The 14,926-nt window shown below is 26.5% G+C and overlaps 1 long non-coding RNA gene and 1 pseudogene across 1 annotated transcript; both read left to right on the plus strand.

The window, feature by feature from the left end:
* The first annotated feature begins 680 nt into the window (after nucleotides 1-680).
* LOC107485635 ((+)-neomenthol dehydrogenase-like) lies at nucleotides 681-10,980 on the plus strand (annotated as a pseudogene).
* On the plus strand, nucleotides 3,516-6,679 carry LOC127746739 (uncharacterized). Its single transcript, XR_008008383.1, has 3 exons — nucleotides 3,516-3,832; nucleotides 4,910-5,148; nucleotides 5,247-6,679. It is a non-coding gene; the product is annotated as an uncharacterized LOC127746739 (long non-coding RNA).
* Nucleotides 10,981-14,926: the final 3,946 nt, after the last annotated feature.

Below are 14,926 nucleotides of genomic sequence, written 5' to 3' on the forward strand. Positions count from 1 at the left end.
TTTATTCTATTTTAATATATAATATTTAAATTTATTTTATAAAAGTGACTAATTTAATGATAAATTTTTTGTATATAAATATCATAGTAACTTCAAAAGATAACTACTAATTGATTGTAATTAAATTCTCAAGGCCTTCTTAAATCTTAATCGAGCTAAAGAAAATTAAGGCTCATTTGTTTCTATATTATAAATAAACTTGTGATATGCATTGATATTTTTATAACATTGTGTATTATACTGTTATGGATTTGATCCATTTTTTTTAAAAAAGAACAAAATGTGGATGACGTTTTGTTACTTAATAATAATTTTAATTAAATAATAACAAAACGGCATTGACGTTTTGTGTTTGTGTTAAAAGAATTTTATAAAATTTTTATATATAAAACGGTAACGATGTTTTGTATATTTTTTTATTTTTTAAATTGACGAAAAAAAAAAACGTCAATGACATTTTGTGCAAAACGTTAAAGATAATAGTAACGAAAATGAAAAAACGGTGATGACGTTTTTTGTAACCCTTAAAAATTCTCACAACTACGTCAAACACAATTTTTGAGACATTTTGGTAGATTACACCAATTTGAACCCAATATTAAAAATAAAAATCCCGAAAATTGATTGTGCTGAACACTGATAAAGTAATAATCTCCGTCAAATATGGCGGTGCAATCACTATCACGTAGCTGAACAAGTTTGACCTGCGATTTGTAAATTGCTCCTTTTTGAGTGGATAATGCTGAACGAAGTACTCTAATAATAAGTGGAAGCTAGTAAACTCTCTCTCCTTGAAACTTGTATATTCCAATCTAAAAGATTTTTTATATGCAACAATGGCATCAAAAACAACAGAAAGTGCAACAAGGTTGCATCTCTATTCAATTCTTATAATCTATTCATGATTCACGTGTGTATAACTACCATATTATTGAACTGATCTGCTTTATGTTCATGTTTATAGGTATGCAGTGGTGACAGGAGCAAACAAAGGAATAGGATTTGGGATATGTAAGCAATTGGCTTCTAATGGGATCACAGTGATCTTAACAGCAAGAGATGAAAAAAGGGGTCATGAAGCTCTTCAGAATCTCAAAGATTTAGGTTTATCTGGCCATATTCTTTTTCATCAGCTTGATGTCACTGATGCTAACAGCATAGCATCCCTTGTAAATTTCATCAAAATCCACTTCGGAAAACTTGATATCCTGGTATGTTTAAAAATTTTAGGATCTGTTTTTTTTTTTTAACTTTTCTTATTTTAAAATTTTGCCAAAATGATAAAATAATAAGTCTTATTTTTTATTCTGTTGTATATTTTTATTTTTTCATAAAATTCTAAAACATAAATTTTTAAGAATAAAATGACAAATAAATCTTGAAAAATTTTGATTTTTAATAATTAATTTTTGAAAAGATAAATACTAATTAAAATTTTTATAACTACAAACAGTAAATATCTGGTGTCTTTTTATCAATAGATGTTCGAGTATGTTTAAATTTTTTAGGTTCTGGTTTATTTTTTAAATTTGTTTATTTTAAGATTTGAAAAAAAAAAGAGAATATTAAGAACGTTTTATTCCACTTTATATTTTTATTATTTTTTTCACAAAAATTTAAAAATAAAAAAATTAAAAATAAACACCACAACCGAAACAGACCTTCAACTTCTTTATATATATAATGATGTATAATATTAAGTGTCACGTGGTATACTGACGTGGTAGGTTAATGCTACGTCATCATCCAATTAACGAAATGATTAATTTAATTTACGTTTTATTTTTTAAAAACTAATATAACTAAAAAAAATTTTGAAAATTAATTTAAAAAATAGGTGATTTTATCAGAAACAAATTTAATATTAATCTTTTTTTATTAGACGGAACAATAGTCCAAGCGAAAGCTTAATTTGATAATTTTTTTGAAATGGTCATAAGCATTTCATTTTACATTTAGTACTACAAAAAGATTATTTGTTTATATTTTTATAATTTTGAAAAATTAAAGTGCTTTTACTAATTTTGGTGGTTTTTAAAGTTAATTTTTTCATAAAAATTTTAAAAAATAATACTACATATATTAATAATTATTCAACATTTATTCGCAATTAAATTATTTTGTCAAAATTAATTCACAATCAAAATTTTTTATCTATCTATGTCTATTACAGTTATTTTAAAATTTTAAAACTATTTTATGAAATAACATTGCCGTTGATTGTACTTATTTAAATTTATTTTTAGTTTAAGTTATCAAATATAAATACTAGGGTATTCTAAAAAAATATTTTTTAAAAACTAATTTTAATAAGCTTCTTACGAAGTAAAATGACATAATTTTTTCATACTCATTTAAGAGGTTGTGAATTTTAGTCATTTTATTTTTGATAAAAAAAAAAACTTCTTGCGAAGTAAAAATTTTACTGAATTAAAGTAAAAAAATTTTCAAAACAAGTTGGTCGCTCAATTGGGGCCAGCTCAATTTTACATAATTTTTTCCTTTTTTGTTGTTTTTCAGGTGAATAATGCAGGAATTTTCGGTGCCGATGTTGACTACAGTGCTTTCGAAGTCTTACTTAGTGGTGTGGTATGTGTTATTTCATTATTATTATTATTATTATTATTATTATTATTATTATTATTATTATATATTTTCACTTAAAAAAATTTAGCCACTCAAAAAATTTTCTCAAGTTTGGCCGCAGCTCCTTTGTGAGGTTTTGAAACATGACACATGGTCATGAAAATATGAAACTCAAAATTATGAATTAGTAGAAGCAGCCATTAGAACAAACTACTATGGAGTCAAAGGGATGTGTGAAGCACTTATTCCCCTTCTAGAGTTGTCAGACTCGCCAAGAATCGTTGGTGTTTCCTCCTCCTTAGGGAAGTTGGAGGTATGTCAATCTGAGTTATAAATTATAATTGTTAGCTGTTAAGGATTTATACTAATTGAAAAGAACTTTCCGATAAAGCAGAAGAATATTATTTCATAATAAATTAGTCTGATTTGGCCCATGAAAAAGTAATATTTTGGTTAATATTTGAATTAAATTTGATTAATTTAAAACAATATTATATAAAACATAGATATTAGGGTAGGTCTTTGGTGGTCAAAGTTATAATGATTAAGAGTGGCTAAATTTTGACTGATCAATGATCATATGAGATGTAGAGAATGGTGGAAGTTGTTAGTTAGAGTGATAGACTTTTATTGTTAGTGATTAAACTGACAAAATAGTAAATAAACTGACCAAAATAATGTGTATATTATATGAACTTTTTTTTAAGGAAAAAAATTTTTTTAGTGCTTTTTGAGTGGATAAATCCAAAATTTTAATGGTTGGACTTTAGCGTGAAAATCTATTATAATGTTGGATCAATAAAAGGTCATGAACTATTAATGATGAGAATAATCTAAAAAAAATAAGAACTAAATCATGTAATATTTATGTGAGCTCTTACTATTAATATATTTGTGGCATAAATTATATGAGAGTATAAATTTACAGGTCTGCTACATATCCATATAACCATATAACTAAGTTGGCCCAAACCTAAATAGATTCAGGCGCATTAAATGAAGAGTGAGAAACACGCGTTAGACACAAAAAAATCTCTTGTTTTCCATTCGCGCTTCATTATAAAAGAACGTTACATCTTCAACACGAAACCAATACACCAAAATACTCATTCTCTTCGAATATCTCTGAACATCACTCAAACTTCAATCACATTCTTTGCGAAAACCACTACTGCAAAGGAATTGGAAGAAGATTTCGCAAGCAACAACCAGAAACAAACAAAAACAGCAACAAAGACTACAAAAGGTATGAGAAAACTACTGTTCATTTAAAATCTTGCAATGTCACATTTCGCCTAGTTTCATTTTTGTTTTACTGTTTTGATTTGCTTCATTTAGTAGATTGAACTATTGTCAATAATTTTTACAGTATAACTAGGATTTTAAGATATATGAGCTTGTTCTTATTGGTGTGGATAGTTTAACTAGAGCTCAGTTACTATCTTCAGTACTTCTTTTTCATTGGAAAACATTATTCTTGTTGATTGAAAATTGATAATGATTTATTAACCACATGAACGTTTTTCGGTTTAGTGGCCTTTGTGATTTTGGTTCTGTACATGAAGGATTTTCGGTTCGGTGGGTTGTGACATATTAATTAACTTGATTAAGATATACATGCTTGTGGTTGTTGATGTATTGAATGAGTTTTGTTTAGGACAATTGACATGAGAGACAACTCTTTCACTTTGATAAGTCATACTACTGTAAAATTGTCTCATTATATTTGATTAAGATATATATGGTTCTTCTTATTTGTGTGAATAGTTATATACATTTTTCGGTTTGGTACCCTTTGTGATTTTGGTTCTGTGCATGAAGAATTTTCGGTTCGTTGGGTTGTGACAATTTAAATGACTTGTTTAACATATACATGTTGTGATTGTTGATGTATTGAATGAATTTTGTTTAGGACAATTCACATTAGAGAAAACTTTCACTTTGATAAGCCATACTACTGTAATAGTATTCTTATTGAGTTAAAGTTGATATCATTTATTAACCACATGAACATTTTTCGGTTCGGTACTCTTTGTGATTTTGGTTCTGAGTGAACGATTTTTGGTTCGGTGGGTTGTGGCATTTTAATTGACTTGTTTAACATATACATGCTTGTGCTTGTTAATATATTGAATCAAATATTGACCAAAATTTTTCATTACAACAAAATACAACAAGAAAATGGCAACAATGAAAGAGAATGCACATTATAACATAAGCAGATTAAATATATTTATCCGCTTTCATTCGAATAATATCTATTTTGTATTATAAATATATCCTCACATTCTGTTTCAAAATTTGTAAAAATTTACTATTGCAGATGCCAAACTAAGGCAATAACAACAGTGTACAAGAAAATGAGTCAAGAAAAAAAAGATATTGTGGAAGAAATGAAATTTGGTGCTCTGGCACATGTCCCAGAAATGAACGTCTCTAATACACTGTTGAAAGAATTGCTTGATCGGTTTGATGAAGAGAGAGGATGCCTGAAAACTCCTCATAGGAGAATATACATAACTCCTTAAAAAGTAGCAGCTGCCTTCGTCATAACTAATGAAGGTAATACATTCTCCACTTACTGCTTATTTTCAGTTCATTGGCGTCCAGAAAATTAAATTGACCGTTTTTGTCTGATTTTTGCTATTAATATATTGTAGGAAATTTTTTTTCCTAAAAAGGTTGATTACAACAACTTGAATTCAGCAAACAAGAAAATATTTGACAGCGTCAAAAATATTTTTTTGCGACTTTGGCAAAGAATGTGTTGGATATGAGTGTAGAAGGGGAGGAGAACCGAAAAAAATTCAAGAGGACTTTTTTTGTCTTCATACAAAAGTACTTCTTGCTCCCTACAATGGTAAGTGTGGCCTCTCCAATCCATAAGCCACCGATCTTTCATGTGGACAACATTCAGGAATGGGATTGGATAAAGCATGTGCTCATCAACTTCTTGATGAAAGGAGTTGAAAACAAGAAAAATCGTTCACTCACAGAATCAAAATCAGAAAGAGTACCGAACCGAAAAATGTTCATATGGTTAATAAATGATGATCAACTTTAAATCAATAAGAATACTATTACAGTAGTATGGCTTATCAAAGTGAAAGTTTTCTCTAATGTGAATTGTCCTAAACAAAATTCATTTAATACATCAACAACCACAGCATGTATATGTTAAACAAGTCAATTAAATTGTCACAACCCAACGAACCAAAAATTCTTCATGCACAGAACCAAAATCACAAAGGGTACCAAACCGAAAAATGTATATAACTATTCATACAAATAAGAAGAACCACATCTATCTTAATCAAATATAATGAGACAATTTTACAGTAGTATGGCTTATCAAAGTGAAAGTGTTGTCTCTAATGTCAATTGTCCTAAACATAACTCATTCAATACATCAACAACCACAAGCATGTATATCTTAATCAAGTTAATTAATATGTCACAACCCACCGAACCGAAAATCCTTCATGCACAGAACCAAAATCACGAAGGCCACCAAACCGAAAACGTTCATGCGGTTAACAAGAATAATGTTCTTCAATGCAAAAGAAGTACTGAAGATAGTAACAATGCTCTAGTTAAACTATCCACACCAATAAGAACAAGCTCCTATATCTTAAAGCCCTAGTTATACTGTAAAAATCATTGATAATTGTTCAATCTACTAAACGAAGCAAATCAAAGTAGTAAAACTAAAATGAAACTAGGCGAAACACGACATTGCAAGATTTTTAAATGAACAGTAATTTTTTCATACCTTTTGTAGTCTTTGTTGTTGTTTTTGTTTGTTTCTGGTTGTTGCTTGCGAAATCTTCTTCCGATTCCTTTGCAGTAGTGGTTTTCGCAAAGAATGTGGTTGAAGTTTGAGTGATGTTCAGAGAGATTCGAAGAGAATGAGTGTTTTGGTATATTGGTTTCGTGTTAAAGATGTAAGGTTCTTTCATAATAAAGCGCGAATGGAAAACGAGAGATTTTGTTGTGTCTGGCGCGTGTTTCTCACTCTTCTTTTAATGCGCCTGAATCTATTTGGATTTGGGCCAACTTGGTTATATAGTTATATGGTTATATAGATGTGTAGCGAGCCTGATTTATAAAATGTTAAAATTTCATAAAAAAAAAAATTTTTACTTTAAATAAAAATAACCATTAAACAGTATTGTTGATATTATTATAGTTACTTTTATTTTTGTTCTTGTTATTATTTATATTATTATTATTAAAAGAGAAATAATAATTTTACTAATGCTATGTCCTAATATTTTTAAAATCACACTATATAAATCTGGTTAGACTTTTATAAATTTGTTTATTATAATTATTTGTTATTTTAAAATTTAAAATGTAAAAAATGTATACTGAAGTGCCACATTAGATGGTTTTATATAGGTTATATTTTTCGAAAACAAAATTCATGGTTTAAATTTATATGTTTGTAGATATGCAATTTTATTTGAGTTTTAGCTAAATACAAAATGTGAATTTTGGTTTTTATTAATTTTTATTCTGTTTTTATCTTTTATTGTAATATGTAAGAGACACTAGTAGTCTCGGCCATCCAAACATTTTAAAGAAATATGTCTACATATAGGATATATGTCCAAAAAAATAAAAAATATTATGTAATTTAGTAGCTTTATATGTATTAATTTTTTATTATATAATGGATTTATATCTTAATTATTTAGCTCACTAATATTTTTTACTTAACCAATTTATTATCATCCACTCAAGTTTTTGTACTTATCAAATTAGTTTTTATATATTTATCTCTATATCTATTTTTAAGAAAAATTGTTTGTTCTTTTAATAATAACATATTTAACATTTATATTATTATATAAAATATTAGTAATGACTTATGAAATTATGTTCTGGTAATTGTATTGTGTATCTTAGATGTTATTTTCTTGTAAACAAATACTCAGTTTTTCGTTTAATTTTATATTCTCAAAAAAAAATACCTAACTTTTTTTTATGTTAACTTATTTAATTTCAGCTATCCTTTTATTTTGATATTCGTATCTTATATTTGATAACAGTATTATATTTTTTAAGTAATCAATAATTTATGATTTTTTTTTCAAGTAATTTTAATTAATAATTTTTGTAACTAAATACACTATAAATTTTTGGTCCATTATAATTTTATAATATATTATTGATATTTTTGTCTCTTTTATGTAATTGTCATATCAAAAATGATATTACAAAAAATAATTTATAAGATTTTTTCTTTATATTTGAATAAAATCAATTCAATAAATATATATTATTCCTAAATTGCTTTTATGTAATGAAAAAATTTAAAAAAGAAATTAGAAAATTTGTCTATAATTTGACTCCTTCATATTAAAAATTCTATATCCATCCCTAAATACAAAAATATTTTATACACTATTATGATTAAAATATTTTTTATTGTAATTTTACATGAATTTCTTAAAAAAATACAAGTGACTCTTTTTGTTTTATATTTTTACATTTCGTGCTTATCAATGCTTATTTCTTCTTTAATTTTAAAACTTATATCATGAAATTAATAAATAATATGTATAATCATGAATATACAAATTAAAAAACAAAGAATTTTTAGTTAAATAAAAATTAACATATTAATATCTTAAAAAAGCACAAACGTTGATAAAAACTAATAAATTTACTTCACAAATCGTGGTGATTTTGTAGATTTTATATTTGTTTCTTTAAAATTTTATACAAGGACAACGATTAACAGTGAATTCAATTTTAAGACAATTTAGTATGATTAATTTTTAACTAGTTTATTTAAGTAAATTATAGAAAGTATGACATTATGAATTCAAGATTTACGGAAGTTTTAGTGGATTCACAAAGTAAAAAAGTAAATCTTATTAATAAAACTATTATGATGATTTTTAATAAGAACAATGCTATATGACTAACAATAAACATATAGTTTACACAATAAATATATAGTTTACACCTATATTTATTAAAGTTTTGCACACATGAATCATTACTATTTGCACTCAAAATTTTTAGAATTTGAACACATAAATTAATAAAATTTATCTGTTAAAAATAATTTAGTATTTATATTCACCAAAAGATGAACAAAACTACTAAAAATTACTAATTTTCAAAAATTTCTCTTTTAATAATAATAATAATAATATCAATAATAACAAGAACAAAAATAATAATTATGATAATATCAACAATACTGTTTAATAGTTATTTTTATTCAAAATAAAAATATTTTCTTATAAAATTTTAACACTTTATAAATTTATAGTCTCATATCATTCATGCTACAAATACATTAATAGTAAGAGCTCACATAAATATTACATAATTTAATTTTTGTTTTTTTTTGGATTTCTCTCATTATTAATAGTCCATGACCTTTTATTGATCTAGCATTATAATAGATTTTCACACTAAAGACCAACCATTAAAGTTTTGGAATTATCCACTCAAAAAATACTAACAGATTTTTTTCCTTCAAAACAAAGGTCCACATAATATACACATTATTTTGGTCAGTTTATTTACTCTTTTGTCCTATTACTCATTAACAATAAGGTCTATGACTCTAACTAACAATTTTTACCCAACTCTCCACATGTCATGTGTTCATTGGTCAGTCAAAACTTAGCCATTTTTAGTCACTATAACCTTAGCCACCAAAAACCTACCCTAAATATTACTATTCTTATTCTGATAAAATATTATTCCTTTTTTTTGTATAAATTTACATAAATATACAATATAAAAATTATGTATAAAATAATATTATGAAAAATAAAATAACAATACCATTCACTTTAGATGTATTTTTTTTACTATGCTACATGTACACCAAGTTTGTTTGCACGCTATTTTCAGAAAAAAAAAATAATTTTAAAAAAAAATCTTTTACAAAAATAAAAGTGATTTTATATTTAGATATCTCATACAAAATTGATTTTTTTTTATCTATCAATTATATTTTGAGTAAAATAAGATAAAAATATTTTTTTGTTCACTTATTTTAAAAAAAATATGATAAAAAAAATTTATTATAAAAAAGTTATTTTTTTAATTTTCCATAAACACTTCAATAACTTCTTCGAATACTTTTTATAAGTAAAAAAAAACTTTTAAAACTTCCCACACGAAGCTTAAATTCTAAAATCTGACCATTTTTTGTCAAACTCAATTTGAAATTATACTAAACTATTATTAGATTATATATATCAAAAACAGGCATTAAATTATGCATATGTATTTGCATATATTTATATATATTAATTTACATATTTTCTGCTTACATAATCAAATTACTAAAATAATCAAATTTAATAAACAAATAATTAAATTTATTTATAATAATATAATAATTTTTTATAAAATACTAAATACATATTTTTATACTTAGAGATAATACTTAAACTTTTATATTTTGACTCAATAATCATGTTAATTTATTTGCTATCATTATTTATTTATGCCTTGGTAATATTAAAAAGATAAAAAATAGTTAAAATTTATCTTATTTAATATTTATTAATTATTATAATAATTAATAAATTCTGATTATTTTTTATTAATACATAAAAAAGTTTAGAATCTTATTTAATATTTATTAATTATTATAATAATTAATAAATTCTGATTATTTTTTATTAATATATGAAAAAGTTTAGAGGCCAACAACTTTATTAAATTCTGGCCAACATGTAACTAGCAAAAAAAAGTGAGTCATTGGATGAAATCTCACACCAATCTCACACCATTAAAATCATCATTGATGACTATTTGATTACTACAAATCACAAAAGTTGCTGCCCCTAACCTTTCTCTTAATTTATTTTGGCACATTTCTGTGTATGCCTTATACTAAGACAGAACCTACCAAATGGATGGGCTAAAGAAATTCTAAGTGATGCTGAAAGCTTAACAGAAGAAAAAGTAGATGAAGTTATGAATGAATATCTAAAGGATTTTGAAGAGGGTTTATTAGAAAGCAAAGAATGTTGGCCTCTTGCACATTCTGCATACATAGTCTCAAAAGCTGGTGTGAATGCATACACAAGGATTCTTGCAAAGAAGCATCCATGTTTGTGCATCAATGCTGTTTGTCCTGGCTATGTTAAAACTGATATCAACTACAATACTGGTCGCCTTAGTGTTGATGAAGGTGCTCAAAGTGCTGTTAGGTTGGCTCTCCTACCCAATGGGGGTCCTTCTGGTCTTTTCTTCTTTAGAAGTGAAGTTGATCCATTTTGATCAACTCAATATTTGTATAAATTTAATTAGTTGGATCAGAAATTTACATTCCATGATAGTAATTTATGGAGAAATGTAATAAATGTAGGGATACTTTAGGTTAAGTCCTATATTTTGTCTTTTAGACAATATTAGAACTTTTTTTTTTCAAATTATTATTATTACTAATATATGTTCCCATGTCCTGCACGGGGTAATACATAAAATTATATAAATTTTTTTATTAAAATTTAAATAAAAATATCTATAGTAATCATTATTATAAATATTTTACAACTTAAAAATATTAAAAATAATTAATATTTGTTTTAATCAATTTGGATTGGTTGAATGGTCATCTCATTTGTCCGTTTAAACAAGTATTTAGAGTTCGAATCTCGCATTGTGTGTATAACAATCCATTAGTTAGCGACAGACTCTTAATAAATAGAGTATCAATATGTGGTGGATTAGTCCTCAATTTGCCGAGTTAGGAAATCCGTAGAAACAAATTGTATTTGTCTTTAAAATAGATTAACTTTTCATTAATAGCAATACTTATGGACTTTTATCTTTTGTTGAAATTTACTTGGGACAATTTTATTTGTTGGTATCATATTCATTCTTGAAATCAAAACAATATAATCAACATTGTTTACTTGTTAAAACTTCACATTTTATGAAATGATTTTTAAATTTTCAAATTCATAAACTTATATCATTACAAAAGTTATTAGATCGATTAATATTTTTTGATAACATGGTGTACCAAAATACCATCGTTGAGTATTAGTTAGTGTGAAGAGAAACCAATAACAACTTTTGTTATTCAATATATAATTTATTCTATTGAAAAATAAATTAATATTTTATAAACTTGTAAATATATTTTCTTCTAATTTCATACACCATTTTATTTCATTTTATTTGACAATATTTACTATTAAAAAATAGTAAATAACCATACTATCCTATAATATATATAATGTACAAAGTAATTTCTTATCTTAAAATTAATTATGGTTAGTGAGATAAAATCTAAAATATTTTTTTATTTTCTTACTTAAATTTAAATTTAAATTTAGAATTAATTAACAACTAGTCCTTCTTTTAATTTCAATAGAATAAATAAATTAGTTAGATGCAAAATATTCAACATTTAATAATTTCAATCATTTAAATTTTAATTACAAAAAATTGAGTTAAAAATTAATTATAAACTTAATAATCGATAATACATATTATATTAGTACGTAAATAATAATATCCAATATATTGATTATTTATTTTTGACATAATTAATGTATAATCTATCGAGGATTGATTTATTGTCTAACATTTTTTATAAACTTTGTAATATGTGAAAATAGTGATCTTATTTTTATTATTATTTAAGAAATTCTTCATAATTTTTTAATTATGTAATTAACTTAATCAATAACCTTTATTATTACTTTTATACTAAAAAATATCAATTTATACTATTTATATATTTTTTCATTAATAATAAATAAATAAGTATTTATATTATTATATTTATTGTCTTAGATGATGAGTTAAGTTACTTATTTTGTATGTTAAATAATATTTTGTATGTTAAAATTTATTAAATATTAAGATAAAAAAATTATTCAATAAATTATATTATTTAAAACAAAAAAAAGAGATAATTAATTTTTTAATTTGAGTAAAAAATATCTTGTAAATATATCTAATTTTTACATATACTAAGTGTTATAATATTAAATAGTATAGTATTTGCTATAACAATGACTCAAAATATTAATCCAAGATATATTTAGGTTTAGTAAGACCTCAATGGCTAAGTACAAGAAAGATCAACTAAAATTTATTGTTAAAGTTCCAAATCAGACTTAGCAGTTCATTATCTTAAAGGCCCAATACAGATGAAGTCCACGCATCCCCTCTTATTAAATCGGTTCAGATTGGATCTCCGTTACTTGTTGGATATGGTAATGAGTACTCAGGAGAGCGTGAAAAGCCCCCTTTCTTATGATATCCCTGACTCCTATTAAAAAAAACCCATATTCCTTCTCCATCATTGCAAGGTTCTGTTTAATTACCCCCTTAGGGAGTAAAGATCTTCTCGAATATCTATGAATATTCTTTGAAAACTTTTGACATAATATAATAATCATAAAATAATCAATTCAATATAATTCAACACAATATATTCGTTATGAAAAATAACATTTCAAAAGGAGAAAACATAAAAATATATTCCAACATAATAACATAACATAATTTTTTAGGACGATACTAAGCAACGTAGTGACGAACTTGAGAGACAGAAAAAGTGAGCTAGAGAGAAGATTGAGGCTGAGAATGAATCTGGAAGAAAAAGGAAGAATTCAAATTGGAGGCAGAAATTAGGGTTACTAAATTCAACAAATGAATTAATGTATATATAAAATAGAATAAATTAATAATTTTATATTTACGTATATTTAATAGGTTCCATGAGGCGGGTACTTATGTCCATGTCCTCATTAGGGTGGCAAACGAGAAAGTCCGCCTTGTCTCGCCAAAAGCTCGCCATCTGGTAGGCTGTGTAACACCCTACCATACAGAGTCTTATGCTTAAGTCATAATTCAGAGATGGCAAGGTATTACGACCTCTAAAATAAAAAAAATTAGTACATATAGTAGTATGAATGATTGATTATAACTAGGAGCCTTTGTAGAAAAAAGGGGTAAACAAAAATCGCAACTCGAAGGCGCTACACTCCGGTCGATAACGTAACGAACAAGGACAACCAACGCGAGATTATATATATACAAAGGAGTGTCAAAAACAGGAATATCAAGACTCAAAATCCGGCTGCGAAGATAACCGGTCCGAGCATAGCAATATATACATATGATAAAATAAGGAAAACCCCAAGGAAAACCCAAAGGGACACAAATACATAAAACCTATTCTCAAAAATCTCCCATAAGAGAAATCATCACAGTTTGTATTATTTGTTGGAGATAAAAGTATCTAAGCAAAACTTATAAACTAAAACAGAGTCCCTAAGAACAAAGGATCTTTGCTAATTCAGAAGTCTACAGCAGGCCTCAGGGAGAAACCTCACGTCCTGCATCTGAAAACCACAAAATCCGCATGGGTGAGAACCAGAGGTCCCCAACATGGTAACAGCTTCCACATATATAATACATAATAATAGAGGAAAGCCAAAGGCAATCCTAGAACTTCCTCCAGATAATTCAAAAGCTTATAAACAAGCTAAACCATAAAATGGCATCTGACTAAAGATTCTTCAGTCTAACTAATACTTCCCTTTCCAATCCCTTCAGACCTCCCAACCACTAGTAGGAGTATAATGTAGCAAGCACATTTATATCAAACAAGAAATATACAAATAGGAACAAATAAGGCATTTAGACAATTAGCAAGTAATATGCAGTCAAATAGGCAATCTCAAACAATTCATATAGTATGCATATGATGAATGCCTGTCCCTAGTGGCTGATGATATCATCTGTCGGTTATAGAGTCAATCCGACAAGTCCTGGTAGCTAACCATTGGACTGTCCCTCTGTCACGCATCCCTAACTTGAGTTATACTCATCATAAGCTTGATCATAATCATGATCTATATCCATCACCTTCACTAGTGAATATTTACGGGGGCGAGCTCATCCAGGTCTTTCACAGTGCCCGGCCACACTTATGACATAGGGTCAAAAGAGCTTCGAGTCTGGAGCACGTGGTGGCTAGCCACTGCTTCCTTCCAGGGAAACTCTCATCTCCAACAGTGGAAGTGCAACATTCACAATTCATTCAACAGCATATATGCATTTATACATAGCCATAATCATGGCTCCGCCGTAACACGACAATAATCTAGCCATCCGGCTCACGGTTAAATCCATAACCAGCCAATCGGCATCACGGTTAATTCCATAACCAGCCATCGCTTTAACAATTACGGCCTTTCGGCCCATGGCATAACAAGCACTTCCACCACCATCCTCCGCCTCTCACATGATCATCTTTGATCCTCATTGATCATTCATTTTTTCCTTGCTTCACTCGCAAGTTACCACATCCCCTAGCTCCTTTTCTAAT

This window comes from Arachis duranensis, chromosome 4 (assembly GCF_000817695.3).
Source record: "Arachis duranensis cultivar V14167 chromosome 4, aradu.V14167.gnm2.J7QH, whole genome shotgun sequence".
NCBI lineage: Eukaryota > Viridiplantae > Streptophyta > Magnoliopsida > Fabales > Fabaceae > Arachis > Arachis duranensis.